Source organism: Eumetopias jubatus, unplaced genomic scaffold, assembly GCF_037043125.1.
Source record: "Eumetopias jubatus isolate StellerSeaLion01/CBP00866 unplaced genomic scaffold, mEumJub1_p1.0 scaffold_2, whole genome shotgun sequence".
Classification (NCBI taxonomy): Eukaryota; Metazoa; Chordata; class Mammalia; order Carnivora; family Otariidae; genus Eumetopias; species Eumetopias jubatus.
This window is the reverse complement of record NW_028274808.1, coordinates 14,295,881-14,310,587: the sequence shown is the minus strand read 5'-3', so window position 1 is coordinate 14,310,587 and position 14,707 is coordinate 14,295,881. Positions and strand designations below refer to the sequence as shown.

The 14,707-nt window shown below is 38.5% G+C and overlaps 1 protein-coding gene across 12 annotated transcripts in view; it reads right to left on the bottom strand.

The window, feature by feature from the left end:
* The window catches only part of TENM3 (teneurin transmembrane protein 3), a 447,649-nt gene that overhangs the window by 149,318 nt on the left and 283,624 nt on the right, over positions 1-14,707 (bottom strand). The window lies entirely within an intron of this gene.

Below are 14,707 nucleotides of genomic sequence, written 5' to 3'. Positions count from 1 at the left end.
TTTGAAAGCAAAATTTCATCATTTTATGTTTCAATTTCAGAAATACATAAATAAACAGGATGCGCATGTGCAGTGATTAGATTTTACAGAATAAAATAAGAAAAATACTCTTAAATATAGGACAATGATTTGCTTTGATACATGCTTACAGAATACAGCCAGGTTTTCAATGTAAAATGAAAGCATCTCATGTAAAGATGCAGTTTGTAACTTGGACCCCTACCAGTCTAAACTGTCATTAGGAATACATAGTTTTCCATAAATTAGCTTTTGTTTTGGATTTCCTGCTGTGTTCATATACATGTTGACGGAGTGTGTGAGGCAATATTTTGGCATTCTAATCCATTATTATTTGTTCTTAGCTTTCAAGTCTAATATTATCCGAACAGTCTATATCTTGCTGGCCCAAACATGGTCTTTATTTATTTTATTTTTTCCAAATGTGGTCATTTTAAAACTGAAATTTTTTTGGAAAGCTTTCCTATGAATATGTACTGAAGCTGTCATTAAGAAGAAGGGAATTATCCCAACTATAGGATATTCTGATATGCCAAGGCACTGATAACACTTGAGGTAGCAAGTTTCTCTGAGTGTTGTAAGATAATATTAAAATCATAGGTTTTATGTAAGCTAATAGTTTTGGTGGGGAGACGGGAAAGGAGACAAGGAGTGGCTGCTGCTATTTCATATATCCATGCTGTGTATTTTTCCTTTCTATTCTTTTTTTTGGCAGTATGTCATTAGTGGGAAGGTAGAATCACTTTGGCTATCGAAATGTCTTGATGGGACAGTGACTCAGTTATGCCGATTTGCCAGAATATTTGACTCATATTCTTTTGCAAATTAAATGTACATTAAAAATTCCACCTCTAAATTGCATTGCACTTTTTCTTTCTTCACTATGTAGGTTCGTTATCACACGTTGAAGGATGCTGTTGAGGAAAGTTATTCTACCTGTCTGCTGACGGCCAACGCTGAAGCCGACAGCGCTTATGAAAATCAAGTTGCTGTGTCTGTTACCAAGGGAATTAAGTCAGGACTTTGAAAACAGGCTGTTTTCCTAATGTTTCATTAGTTTTCTCTCATGTCCAGGCTCTGTTCTTTGAATGAAAGAAGCATTCCCTTTCCAATCGCATGGAAAAAACAAAGTGTTCACCATTATGATTAGCTGTCCAAAGGGGCCAGTCATTATCAATCAACTTTGAGGTAACAGTTGTCAACATTAAGGAATACGGCAAGAGGACCTATTTCAAAAACGTTCAAAATACACAATGAAATCATTTACATGATTTGTGGATGATTCCCCACATGCCAATATACTGACTTGGCTGTTTTCACAAAATGTATGTAACACAAGATTCATTAGTGACAGGGGCGCCTGGCGCCTGGCTGGTTCAGTAGTTAAGCGTCTGCCTTCGGCTCAGGTCATGATCCCAGGGTCCTGGGATCGAGCCCTGCGTCGGGCTTCCTGCTCCATTCTCCCTCTCCCACTCCCCCTGCTTGTGTTCCCTCTCTCGCTGTGTGTCTCTCTGTCAAATAGATAAATTAAAAAAAAAGGATTCATTAGTGACAGTTATTAGCAGCTTTGCAATTGAAGCCCCACGGATCCACTCATTATTCAAAAGCCTGCTGTACTGACTCAGTTTTCATCTGGATTCCTTTCTTCCATAATAGCTTTAAGAGCTATCTCCTCCTTTTATGTGACAAATGCGTACGTATGTTAATAATCTACTCAAACATAAAACTTTCTTTGGCTTGTTTTGGCTTTTTTAAAAAAAGATTTATTTGAGAGAGACAGAGACATAGAGAGACAGCAGGGGGGAGGGGCAGAGAGAGAATCTCAAGGAGACTCCATGCTGAGTCTGGAGCCCTACAATGAGGCTTGATCCCACAGCCCCACGCTCATGACCTGAGCCAAAATCAAGAGTTGGACACTCAACTGACTGAGCCACCCAAGTGCCCCGGCTTGTTTTGACTTTTTGAAAAAGTAGTAGAATAGATCTGAAAATTATAAGTCTTTGAAATTTTAAGACACTTTGACCTTCATTATTAAAAGATCCAACTATTAGGGACACGGAGATTTCTAGAGGAAAACTGGTATATTAAAATATGGCAAAATCCATGGTTTGCTCCACATATGAGTGAAACCATACGATAACTGTCTTTCTCTGCTTGACTTACTTCACTTAGCATAATCCCCTCCAGTTCCATCCATGTCGATGCAAATGGTGGGTATTCATCCTTTCTGATGGCTGAGTAATATTCCTTTGTATATATGAATCACATCTTCTTTATCCATTCATCTGTTGAAGGGCATCTTGGCTGCTATTGTGGACATCTCTGCTATGAACACTGGGTGTTATATTCAACTAATGAATCGTTGAACACTACATTAAAAACTAATGATGTATTATCGTATGTTGGCTAATTCAACATAAAAAAATAAATTAAAAAATATGGTAAAATCCAGAAAAACAGCCCCTTCAAAACAGGCCACTTCTCTAAGCGGTTACATTTGAAAGGGAAAATGTGATCTGGTAATGTGTGCGTGCACACACGTGTGCATGGTTCTCAGGTGGCGACTTTAAACAAAATCAATGACTCTTCAGGAATCTAGGTACAACCGGCTCATGCAGTTTGTTGTTTACCATCTGTTCATCAACAAAAATGGGGTCACCGTCTCCCTTATCAAGTTCTGTTGCATGGACTCCCATGCTTCCCCACTTCTAGTATCCAGTACATGATGGTAACTTTGACAGATCTTATCAGTTTTCCTTGACCCGCTCGCATCATCACGCAGGTGGAAACAGACCCTCCGAAGCCAGTTTTCCAGCTGCCCCCCCATTAATCTGGGCCAAGGTGGAGAGCAGGTTTCCTTAGTTATGAACTTACCTATTATTAATGGAGATTTATGAAGCACTTGTGGACGTCTATTTCAAAGCAAGATACAAAGGGAGTTGTCATCTCTGATCCCCAGGATACCTGCTCACACCGCCAACCTGCTTTTGTATTTGGTGGTCTCACTCTCCTCTCCTAGAAATAAGTGGCCCACTTTTCCACTTTAAACATGCATTGCTTCTCTCTTGCTATGTGATTCTTTTCTAAGATCATAAAGAATTTCTCTGAAGCAGTAAAAAGCATCTAAAAATATCTTGACTCTAAAAATAGAAAATAATGGTAAAATCTGTGACTATTTGAAATGACGGGTTAGGTTTTATGTACAAATACTATGTAACTCACATGGGCTCACTAACTACATCATGCAGTTCGGCTGTTAAAATACAAATGTAGTTAATGAAAAGATTAAGGATCTAGAATGAATTAAAAGGCCCAATGAAAGAGACCGATAGCATTTTCAGTCTCCTCAGTAATGATTCCTGTACATGTTTTAAAAAAAAAAAGTGCTTATCACCTTTATGATTTAATTTGAACCATCTGTGCCTTTTTGTTTTATAACTAAATATATTTTTACATTTATATGTTTATTTTTTGTGAGAGGACTAGCTTAAAAATTTAAATACATTTTAAAAGAAAATTTTATAGCACCACCTTAAAAGAAAACATCAACATTTTTTGATACAAACAGAAGGCAACAGTAAGAATAAATGGAGTAAACTATAAGCAACATTATTAAAATCTATATAGAAATGATAGCCAGCAGAAGTGTTCTTTATTTGTGAAAGAGGTGGGTCATGACATGCAAACATCTACTGAGATCTTCATTGTGACATAATCAGATGCCATGGGGTAAGAAGACAGAAGGGAGCACATTCCTCATTTTGTCCTTCAGTCTTATTTATTCTATTGTCCATGTACCACCTTTAAATTCTGAAATCCTTATGAGAAACAGTGCCCTCCATACAGTGGGGAAAAGTCCCAGGCTCAAGACAAAAAGACCTGGGTTATGGTCCCGGTTTAAATACATTTGGACTTTAACACAGGACAAGCCACTGATTCTCTGGGCCTAAGACTTTTCTTTCTAAAATGTGTGGATAAGAATATTTGATTTACTAGATTGTTATAAGGAATAATAATAGCAGCTAACACTAAATGAGCACTTCCATTTTATCAGGCACATTAATTATTTTATTAAAGATTTCCAAGAGCTGTACTATTACGAATCCTGTCTACACTGATGAGGAAACTCCAGTTTATGGAGGGTTAAGTACCTTGCTCAAGATTACATAGCTAGTAAGTAACAGAGGTGGGATACAAAACTCAAATCTTGGGGCGCCAGGGTGACTCAGTCGTTAAGCGTCTGCCTTCGGCTCAGGTCATGGTCCCAGGGTCCTGGGATCTAGCCCCGCATCGGGCTCCCTGCTCAGCGGAGGCCTGCTTCTCCCTCTCCCTCTCCCCCTGCTTGTGTTCCCTCTCTCGCTGTGGCTCTCTCTGTCAAATAAATAAAGTTAAAAAAAAAAACCTCAAATCTTACTGCTTTGAGGTTCTGCACTTATAAACAGTGTTCTAAAAATATGTTGTAATGGGATATGCAAATTGGACATTATATTTTTCCATATAAGATTGTGAGATCATCGTGGTGAAGACTATGTCTTCCCTTTGTGAATTCAGTGTTTAGGAGGGAAATTCAATAATTGCTAAACTTAATGGAATTAAATTGACTGTGATACTGGTCATAATTACAAGGAAATGCCTATGAAAAAACAAATTAAAATATGCAAAATGCAAAACTACCTGCATCGTTTTTTTCTCAGAATGAAGCTCCCCCTCCCACCTTGGGGTACTTGGGAGGTTCAGTTGGTTAAGGGACGGACTTTTGGTTTTGGCTCAGATCATGATCTCATGGGTCCTGGGACTGAGCCTGGCCTGGGGCTCCACGCTCAGCGGGAAGTCTGCTTGAAGGTTTTTTTCTTTTTTTTTTTTTTAAAGATTTTATTTTATTTGAGAGAGAGAGAATGAGATAGAGAGCATGAGAGGGAATAGGGTCAGAGGGAGAAGCAGACTCCCCGCTGAGCAGGGAGCCCGATGCGGGACTTGATCCCGGGACTCCAGGATCGTGACCTGAGCCAAAGGCAGTCGCTTAACCAACTGAGCCACCCAGGTTTTTTTCTCTCTGCCCTTTCCCCTAATGGTGCACACGGGCATGCTCTCTCTCAAATAAATAAATAAGTGAATAATCTTTTTTTTTTTAAGATTTTATTTATTTATTTGAGAGAGAGAGAGAATGAGCAGTGGGGAGGGGCAGAGGCAGAGGGAGAAGCAGACTCCCCACGGAGCAGGGAGCCCGATGCAGGGCTCAATCCCAGGACCCTGGAATCATGACCTGAGCCGACAGCAGATGCTTAAACGATGGAGCCACCCAGGTGCCCCAATAATAAATCTTTAAAAAAAAAAGAATGAAGGGCCCCATATTCTAGAATCAAATGCGGTGATCTTCAAGGTAGCCTTGGATGTCCTTCAACAGCCCTGGCAAATGTACGGTAATATGTGGAAGGCTTTCTCTTCTCTAGAGGCACGAGAAGGCCTATGAAAAGTGATGAAGTGGACAAAAAGCTCACTAATGAAGGCAGAAAGGGAAAGAGCAGTCTGTGGGTTAGTATTAGGGAGAAATGACAATTCCAGGATGGGAGCCAGTCAATGTCATGGCAGCCCTGCTGATGAAGACCGCCACCAGGAAAGGAGCACTAGTTCTGTCTCTAGAAACCTGAATAAGTCCCCAGTGAGGACATTCAACAGGTGAAGGAAAGACCGGAAGTTCTTATCTTTAAAAACAATGAATATTATGGGCGCCTGGGTGGCTCAGTCATTAAGCGTCTGCCTTCGGCTCAGGTCATGAGCCCTGAGTCCTGGGATCGAGTCCCGCATCCGGCTCCCTGCTCAGCGGGGAGCCTGCTTCTCCCTCTGCCTGTCTCTCTCTGTCTCTTATGAATAAATAAATAAAATCTTTAAAAAAATAAATAAAATAAAAACACTGAATATTATCTCAAAAACCATCTTGGTATTATACAGAAGTGGGTCTAGATAAAACTATCAATTGTTCTCTGATTCCGTTTGGTATGTGCTTAAAATGCACAATGGAAGGGCCTCAAAGTAATGCCTTTTAGGTCCAACTCAATAATGGAAATTGGACATGCTGAGCTCTTTGGTTATCAAATGCAGAGCAACATGATTTTCTTTTCCCAGCAACGTCTGAAATACAAGAAGCATATATTTCTTAAATTTCTTCAGAACAGATTAATAGAGTATTCAGGAATGTTTATTAACAACTCAGATACCGTTTCTTTTAACAGTTTTAAAACAATCTTCTGGGCATACTTGATAAACAAAACTCTTAAAGTATGTATGTTTGTTTTACAAATACAATTAAGGGAAAGGGACAATCAGAAAGACCATAATAAATCAGAACAGACCATAAATTTTTGTGACAATTTTAAATCCAGTTGCCCCAACTTTCCAAAGTAACATTTCTTTCCCCTTCTAGGTATTAACTACAAGACAGGTTCCTCGCTATGCTAACTCAACAAAGAAAACAAATGAATATCATCACTTTTCTCCCCCCTCAGACACATCGAGATTTTCTTTATTATATCACAATATATTGGTTTTAATACTGAGTATTAATTTTTTTGGGCCACATTTAGGTTTATGTGGTTAAACCACCTTTAGGTTTAACGTCAGCATTTGTCCAAACATATAAACCTACTTATTATTCAGGCTTTAGCAGGAAAACCTTTCTCTAATGCTCAAACTCAGTAAGTTCTGCCTTTTATGCAGTCTCTAGTCTCCTACACTTTTCCTTTTTAAATAGCCCTCATGATGACAATTAAATGCTCACTGTTTGCATGCCCTGAAATACAATCTCCAAGAGAGCAAGGGCTGTATTATCTTGTTCACTGCTGTATCTCACACAGTGTCTCAATAAATAAACATTGAATGAATGATGGATAGATGAATGGACGGTCACTTCCTTCTCTAGAGTGACATTACAAAGCACTAACAAAGGAACAGTGGAACCTTAATTTTAAGGAAGAAAGATGAGGTGTGAGGTGTCAGTAGACATGCTAAGGGTATGTAGAAACAATAAAAGAGTGGATACATATTTGAGTTTTATTTTACCTGTTATACTAGGATGAGACCTTTGTTTGAATATAGATTCAATAGAACTTAAAGGTTTTATGATGAATTCCTTCCTAAAACTCTTAGCCATCTATCAAGTTTGTAAAAAATCGTATATGTGCCAGTTACTTTTCCTTTCACTCCTCTATATGTAGATATTTCTCTCCAAACACACTGCTCTCAGTACCGCTAATGTAAAAGCAAATGGCATATGCAACACCAATTAAATATTTATGCAATGCAGCGCTGAAATGGTAAATATTGTATTATGCTTTCCACTTGTCATTAGGCAGGAGATGTTGCTACATTCCATAAAAATGATAGCCTAAAACAGAGAAACAACACGGTATTTCACAGAGAAGATATTTATGTCTGGCAGAAACTGGAGTTTAAAGGTATCTCTTGTTGTTGTCCTTGGGTGTTTTTCAAGTCAGGGAGATCATTACATTTGGATGGTAAAAACAGTCTGTGTAAATAGAGTATTTCTCATACATTATTTACTTTAGCTGACCTCGTATCAAGCTAAGAGTAAAATAAGTTATTTTGGGGGAGGAGAGGAGGAGCTTATTTCTGACATTTGTATTAATTTCTTGAAATTGGTGGTGATTTCTCTTTTATGTATAGTCATAAACAATATGAGGATAAACTAAAAACTGAACATTTGTATGTTGTGCTAATAAAAGGCAAGAAAAAATTATAATGTCCAAAAGTTGAGTGTGCAGTATACAACCTTTTTCTCACGTTAGGTTTAATTCAGAAGTCACTGATGAATTATACGGGTTTGACTATAAAGGAACTGAATTCTAAGTGACCTCTCAACCTTTGCTAGGTTTCTTTATGATATGCCAGACATAGAAAACTAATATTTTCTATAAATTAATATTTTCTATAATTAAACTAATATTTTCTATAAATTTCTATAGTTCATATTGAAAGTCAGGATAGAGTGCAAATATGACGAGAGCTAAACTTTCTGTGGATGCTGGAGGGATATGTGTGTGTGTGTGTGTGTATATATATGTATACACACACATATATACACACATGCATATACACACACACGCACATACACATGCATATACACACATACATATATACACACACATATATACACACATATACACGCATATACACGCATATACACACAGATACACACAGATACACACACATACAAAAACACATATATACACACATATACACACACACGTATATATATATATATATATGAAAACACAATTTCACTCATACAAAGTACTGTCCTCAATAAGAAAAAAATAATACAACTATCTAGAATGGGTTCTTAGTAGATTTTTTTCTTTTTTGAATTTGCAGACTCCCTTCAGAGTGCTGTGGTAGTATGCTTTATCATACTACTAGTTTCCTGTTCTTCTAGAGGTAAACTGTTCCATTCTAATCCTGCATTCAACACTGAATCAGGCTTAAATATGTCCTAATTTCATGTGGCCAAGGATAAAATAAAATATTGATATACTGATTTAAAATTTTTAGTTTATACATTTCAATCCTCTAAAATATAGGCAATATATTTTTTCTTCACTGTGATGAAATCACATTCGTATTATTAAAAAGCTAGCACTTCATCTCAGGCAAAATGCATTTCTGAATGTAATGCAAGCAGGAGTTAAGGGAAGAAGCCATAGTGAAAAATGGTATGTAATTCATTGCTTGGCTGTGTTCTATCACCTAATAAAACAGCACTTTTATTGCGAAGACATGTCCAAAAAGAAAAAAGAATGTCACAACACATTTTATTTTGCCATATATATTTAAATGGTTGATTTTTCATGAAGCATAAAAGGCTGGCGTGTTTTCCCTCTGACCCTGAGTTGCATATATATAGTTAGTACCATAATCAATTTCAAGGTACACAGAGAGGTAAAAATGTTCATAAAATGCAAATCAACACAGAAGTAGGACAGATAACTGCCATGGAATCATAACTGCAATGAACATAAATTCAACAGGTTATGTTTTGCTAGATCTAGGGAACGCTTATGTTGTTAAACAGCCTTTTTAGCAGACATGTGACAACATCTATTTTAGGAATCGGTTGGTAGCAGCTGTTCAAAGGAAATAAATAACTACACATGTATTTTTTAACTGAAAAGGAATAATGAAAATGCAAGTAGTTCTTTGCTTCGCAGCAAATGTCAGGAGTCCAGAAGAAAAACAATGCTGAGTTATTTCTTGTTATTAGGAAATGAGCTGACAAACCAGTCCCTTAAAAGTTAAGATATTTGTGGGGGGTCAGGGGGACGGACTATGGAACCATTGGAGGGACTTGGGAAGTGACTGTTAATAGAACAGGGTACCCTTTTGGGAGGTGATGGCAATGTTCTAAAATTGAGTGTGGTGATGGTTGCAAACTGTGCAAATACCGAATCGTATACTTTCAATGGGTAAGTTGTAAGATATGTGAATTATACCTCAATAAAGCTGTTGTATTAAAAAAAAAATAACCCTGTCGTCCAAGGAATTATTTGTTGGGATAAACTGGGCCAAAAATTGAGAAAATATGTTAGCCAAATATGATTTGTTAAGATTTTTGTTTTCTCTCATCTTCCTGAAATTTAAAGAACCTGTGCAAATACTTCTGATGCTACTCTATGTGGGAAATTATTTGAGTTTTCAGACTCTGCCTAAAAGTATACAGAAATGTTAGTGAGGCTAAATGTCCCTCATGGTGTCACTGGAAGTTTGACTTGATTTTGTTGTAGTTTTAAATGGGGTAAACATAATTATTCCAACATTTATTTTGACTTAATAATGTTTTAATAACATTTCTGATTTATAAGATTTCTGGGCATTTTCTGCGTGTGCAACATCAAAATTCCAGGTTAGCTCCCACCCAGGAAAAAGAGCGTTCTGTGAGTAAAGAATAATCAAGGTTCTTGCTCATTCCACAACTGTGCACAGAAGCAAAAGTAACCAACAGATCATCCCTTTTTTATCCATTCTTTGGTGAACAACTGCTGGATATCTGCCCATCTTTATAATTTTCTACTTTTAGAACAGAAAAAAAGAAGAATGGGTAAATTCAGGCCCAGAAAAAGTGGCACAGGTATTTTTTTGATAGGTCCGTATTACTAAGTATTATCATTGAGCTTCACCTTTGTGTTCAGTAGAACTTTCATTGTGTAAAGATACACCAACTTGAAGAGTAATGCATTAAAAGAGGATTTTAAATGGGATTTCATTCATCTAAAGAAAATCATAATGTGACTCTGCCAAAAAGAAGTTTGCCATGTGTACATGCTTAGAACATTTGATTTTTAAAATTGGGCTGTGATCAATCATGGCCCATCTATTCTATTATGTTTCAGCTATACCTTCTCAATTCTGCTCACTCCTCTATCCCAACAGGGTTTCATGATCTCCTACCTAGGCTAGTCTTCTAGCAGCTGGTCTATACTTAAGCTGTCAAAATGGTAGCCATTAGCCACATGTGGCTGCTTGAGTTTCAATTAATCAACAATAAAATTTAGACTCCAGTTCTTTAGTTCACTAGCCATATTTCAAGTGCTCAATAGTCAATGTGCCTAGTGGCTACTGAATTGGACAGGGCAGAAACAGAATGTTTCCATCATCAAATAGAACAGTTGACAGTGCTAGCCTATGGCCTTGCTACTAAAAGTGTGGCCTATGGACCACAGCAGCATCACCCGAGAGCCCGTTTGAAATACAGACCCTTCGGGGCACCTGGGTGGCTCAGTTGGTTAAGAGTCCGATTCTTGATTTCGGCTCAGGTCATGATCTCAGGGTTGTGAGATCAAGCCCTGCGTCGGGGCCCGGGCTGGGCTTGGAGCCTGCTTAGGATTCTCTCTCTCTCCTTCTGCTCCCCCCCTTTAAAATACATACTCTTTGTTCTGCTGAGTCATGATATGCATTTTAACAAGATTCCCCAGGTGATTCCTAGGCAGACTGAAGTTTACGAAGCACAAGTTTGTCTTCAAATTACATGTTCTGGAATACCACTAAACCAATCTTATATAAAGAACAACAACAACAGAAATGATTATTTTTCATTGCTATGCTTTAATATCTTCACTTTCTTCCCTATTTTCAGTTCTTTACAAACCTCAGGGGATGTGATATAGTAGAGTGGGGTCCTCGACACTTTCCTGTTCAGCTTCCATCATTGACTGTGTGACTCCAGGCGAGGTGCCTCCCTAAGTGATAGATTCTTCTTGTTAAATGGATGACAGATGCTTCCTATTAAATTCGCGGTGTCGTGAGAATTAAATAAGGCAGTTCCTACGCAGCTTCAAACACCACGTCTGGCCCATTGTGAGCACTCCACGCGCACCACTGTGGATACTCCACATTTCTTCCTTTCCCCGCTTCCGATGATCTCTCTTCAAGGTGATCTCCTGCTAACCATTTTGTTGTCCAACCTAGTGAACTGAACTCTTCTTCATCTTTCAGGCATCACCTGCCAGATCAAGTCTTTCCCTAACATCTTCAGTCAGAGATTGGTATTTTCCTTCCTTTCTCTTCTAGTTTTTGTTCACAAGGCTCAAGTTGCTATGAAATTATGTACTCTTAAAAGTGTGTTCATGCACGTCGCTTGACCATGAGCTTCTGGAAAAAAGCTAATTTGAACCTCTAACATCTATCAGAGTGCCCAGAAAAATGTTGACCTAAAAGTAATTATGGAAAAACCATAAAAGTACCAGAAGAAAATTTACATGAATTTTAAAAACTACTCTTTAGAGTATAAATACTCTATAAGGTATAACATGACAATCAGAAATTACAGAGAGGGGCTCCTGGGTGGTTCAGTCAGTTAAGCGTCCTATTCTTGATTTTGGCTCAGGGTCACGATCTCGGGGTCATGAGACTGAGTCCCATGTTGGGCTCTGCGCTGAGGGTAGAACCTGCTTGAGACTCTTTCTCCCTCTGCCCCTCCCTTTCTCCCCCATGGCTTGTGCACTCACGTGCTCTCTCTCTCTCTCAAAAAAAGAAGAAATCATAGGGAAAAACTGATAAATTTAATTACCTAAAAAATTCTATATGGTATACAGCAAAACAATTATGAGCAAAATTAATAACAAACTGGAAATATATAGCACATATGACAAATGACTAATATCCTAAATAAACACTTGCAAATCAAAGGGAAAAAAAAGGAGAAAAGCCCCAGTAGAAAAATGGGGGAAACTAGGCCATTCACACACACACAGACACACACACACACACAACTAGAAATGGTCAATATGTCTATGAAAAGATATTCGGTAATAAATGAAAACAACAATACATGTTTTACTGAGATTGTCAAGGATCAAAAACATTGATAGAAAGTAGCATTTGTAGTTGGTGCAAAAAGGGTAATTTGGCCATGGTTTTGCAAAATGTAAAACGTACCCACTATTTTGGTACACCCTTTCAAAGAATTTATTCTGATAAAAAATATTCTGGGGGTGCCTGGGTGGCTCAGTAAGTTGAGGTGTGACTCTTGATTTCGGCTAAGGTCATGGTCTCAGGATCCTGAGATCAGCCCCCTGTGGGGCTCTGTGCTCAGAGGGGAGTCTGCTTGGGATTCTCTCTCTCCCTCTGCCCCTCCCCACCGCTTGCATACGCACTCACTCTCTCTCTAAAATAAATAAATAAATCTTTTAAAAATATTTGATCGGGGCGCCTGGGTGGCTCAGTCACTGGGCGTCTGCCTTTGGCTTAGGTCATGACCCCAGAATCCTGGGATCGAGTCCCGCATCGGGCTCCCTGCTCCGCGGGAAGCCTGCTTCTCCCTCTCCCGCTCCCCCTGCTTGTGTTCCCTCTCTCACTGTCTCTCTCTCTGTCAAATACATAAATAAAATCTTAAAAAAAAAATAAAAAATTTTGATCAACTGAACACACACACACACACACACACACACAAAAATAGTCACTGCATTTTTGGGAACTGGTTAAACATAGCCACTAAATAAAATCATACACATATGATATTTAATAAGTGATAAGTGAGAAAGCCTGGTACCATATGCATGGACAAATATCTGGAAGGGTATACACCAAGAAGTTAATAAGTGGTTACCTATGCAAAAAGTTCACAGCGACCTATGGGAATGTATTTTCGCTTTCTTTTTCACTCTTTCCTTATTCTCTGAAATTCTGATACAAATAGGAAAAGCAAACAACAAAGCCTGTTCTCCTCCCCTACTCCCTCCCTTTCAGAAGTTATTCACCTTTACTCTGCTGAGATAACTTTATCTTAGAGAAGAGAAATGCTAATATTACATTCTCCTAACTTCTCACGACCTTCCTGGAAGGTGACAAAGAACAGAAGTTATTCCTCAAGCTTTTCTTTTTCTTTCTTTCTTAAGGCTTTGGCTTTCTATTGACAGTCAATATGAGAAAAGGGACCTCTAAGGGAATGGGGAAAAAAGTGTAAGGATGGCTGCACTTCTGTTAAAGGTCGTGAGGTCATCCTGATGAGGACATCGGTCTCCCCATTGATTCTGGGATTTATCAGACCGATCTAAGCTGGACAGGCAAGGGTCCCTTGTCTCTATCTCTGCTGTACACCACATTCAATAGAAAAGGACAACCTTCCCTGACGAGGAGTGCCCTGTTCTTGTTTTCAAGGGTAGAGGTGGTCTCTTCGGCCTGAAAAAACGTATCGCACTAACTGATGAACAAATCCTTTACCTGATTTTAACCACAACGGAAAAAATCATTGCATTAGTGTCTTAGTCATTTAAGTACGGGACGACCAGTAAAAATGGTAAGTATATTTGGACTTAATTAAAGCAACGGAAATCTGAGATAATTCTTTGACGATAAAAGTAATTTTTGCCAGAGAACAGGTGGATCGCATCACCTTAAGTTCTAGCACAAGAACTAGATCATAACAAATGTTCGACAAATACCTGTTGAACTGAGTACATTAACTATATAATTTGTGTCTTTCCATGTGGGGTGAGATAAAATCAGAGGGACAAGTTGATGACAGTGGAATAAAGTATAATGTGCTAATTACGAAACGAGAAAACAGGAAGCTTGAAGAAAAGGAACATTCTGAGTTTTTACTTAGAAGTCTGATACTCAGTTATATTCACTAAGGGGCCCTTGAAAGGAGGACAAGTCTCACAAATAACAGGGAGCTAATCGCATATTAAAATGTTATTTTTCCGGGGCACCTGGGTGGCTCAGCCGTTAAGCAGCTGCCTTCAGCTCAGGTCATGATCCCAGGGTCCTGGGATCTAGCCCTGCATTGGGCTCCCTGCTCAGCGGGAAGCCTGCTTCTCCCTCTCCCACTACCCTCTGTTTGTGTTCCCTCTCTCGCTGTCTCTCTCTCTCTGTCCAATAAATAAATAAAATCTTTTTTAAAAATGCTATTTTTCCTGCTAGTACCCACTGTAAATAAAACTACATGGTATCAGAACTGATATTCCAAATATCGCACATCTGGTAGGGCGATCAGAAAGGATGCCTAACAACAGAGCAAAAACACAAGACACTGACTTCCAGCCCCACATAGTTCTCGATCTGTCTGGCATGTACCATGGTAAAAAAAAAAAATCCCTGACAAATATGTATGCTTAATTTATTACATCCCATTTATGCCTGGTGCATTTCAGAACCTTTCAAAATTCTTTAGCAACACACC